The sequence below is a fragment of the Citrus sinensis genome, chromosome 6 (assembly GCF_022201045.2).
Source record: "Citrus sinensis cultivar Valencia sweet orange chromosome 6, DVS_A1.0, whole genome shotgun sequence".
Classification (NCBI taxonomy): Eukaryota; Viridiplantae; Streptophyta; class Magnoliopsida; order Sapindales; family Rutaceae; genus Citrus; species Citrus sinensis.
Genome location: NC_068561.1, coordinates 13,549,963 through 13,551,653, shown reverse-complemented (window position 1 = coordinate 13,551,653; position 1,691 = coordinate 13,549,963). Strand labels below are relative to the sequence as shown.

Here is a 1,691-nt window from a genome sequence, read left to right as displayed (position 1 = left end):
TGTTGGAGTATGGGTTGTAATTTGATGGTTTTCTCATTACACCTATGGCATTGGCTTGATCTAAGTATGAGTCATGGTCATGGGGCTCTGTTGATTTAGCAGTCGATAACGATGTTATTTGTCGAGAGAGACCTTCAACCATCTCCTTGACTTTTTTAACTTCTGAAATTAACTCGCCAATGTGAACCTCATTCACTCCTTTAAATCTTTTTGTATTCTTGAGTGACCGACTCCGTTGTTGGGAATTATCCGCTTGTCGCTGGAAGAATTCCCAAATCTCTTGTGTACTTTTTGACAGTAGCTCTCCTCCACTTGTTGCCATTAGCCATTCTTGCACATTCGGCAATAATCCCTCCAAAAAGTATTGGCATTGGTGTCATTTCTCGTACCCATGATGTGGACACTTCAAGAGTAGCCCATTGAATCGCTCCCATGTTTCAAAAAACTGCACGTCTTCTCTCTGAGTAAACTCTGAAATTTCCCTGAGAATAACATTGGTTTTATGCACTGGAAAATATTTATTCAAAAATTTTGTTACCATTTATTCCCATGATGTAATGCTATTAGCAGACAATGTATTGAGCCATGAACAAGCTCTATCCTTTAAAGAAAATGAGAATAGTATAAGTTTAACATCATCATTTGAAAAATTCTCATATCTAAATGTTTGAAAAACAGCATGAAAATAATCCAAATGATTATATGGGTCCTCATTTTCTAGGCCATAGAATGTTGGGAGACAATTTACCACACTAGGTTTTAGTTCAAAACTCCTAGCAGCTACATTTGAGTATCTTATGCATGATGTGCTCAAATTAGCTAAGGGACTAAAGTAGTCCTTAAATGGCCTCTCATGTGGTGGTGCTTGTTGTTGCAAATCTATTTTATTTTTAATGTGTTTGTGTGTGCGCAGTGGTTTTTTTAATTCAAGGTCTATAAGCTCAAGATTAGGTAATAATGACATTCGACCATGCATGCAAAGAACATAAATAAATGGGAACAACATAAATAAAAATAAAGAAGAAGGAGAAACTACGGTAAAGCCACCCCTAAATCTGATAAGGATTAACGGTGATCCGACTTTGTGCAGAAAGTTAATAATAACTAGTTTTCAGCTCCAACTATAAAAAGACTGCATTAGATCGAAATCAATGTGAATCCAACGAATACAAAAGAGCATATTATAAAAATACAATATTTCTTGAGCTTTAATTTGTTCATTCATTATTTAAATCACACCTTGGGTATACATTTGTAAACGCATAGATTGTGTGTGAGAAAAATCTTGTATTTGAGAAAGTGTGAGTGTGGGAAACACTTGGGTTAAGAAATTTGGGATAATCTTTTATTGTAAAGGTTGATTGACATTTGTGAAGTCAATTGTAAGAGTTCTTGAAGCCTTGGAGGCATGATTAGTGAAATCTTCAAGCCCGGCGAGATTGGAGGCGTGGACATAGGCAGGGTTGGCTGAACCACGTAAAAATCTCTTTGTTTGATTATCTCTTCCCTTCTCTCTTTATATTTTGATTGCTTTATTTATTAGTTATTATTTTTGAATTTATTTTATATTTGTATTAATTTTTATTCAAGCACTTCATAATTTTTAAAAACCCAATTCATCCCCCTCTTGGATTGCATAGCTAGTATTTCAATTTGCACACATATAATTAATTTAGAAGAAAATGCTAAAA

General features: G+C 34.6%; 1 non-coding gene across 1 annotated transcript; it reads left to right on the top strand.

The window, feature by feature from the left end:
* The first annotated feature begins 386 nt into the window (after positions 1 to 386).
* On the top strand, positions 387 to 490 carry LOC112498724 (small nucleolar RNA R71). Its single transcript, XR_003066142.1, has one exon. It is a non-coding gene; the product is annotated as a small nucleolar RNA R71 (small nucleolar RNA).
* Positions 491 to 1,691: the final 1,201 nt, after the last annotated feature.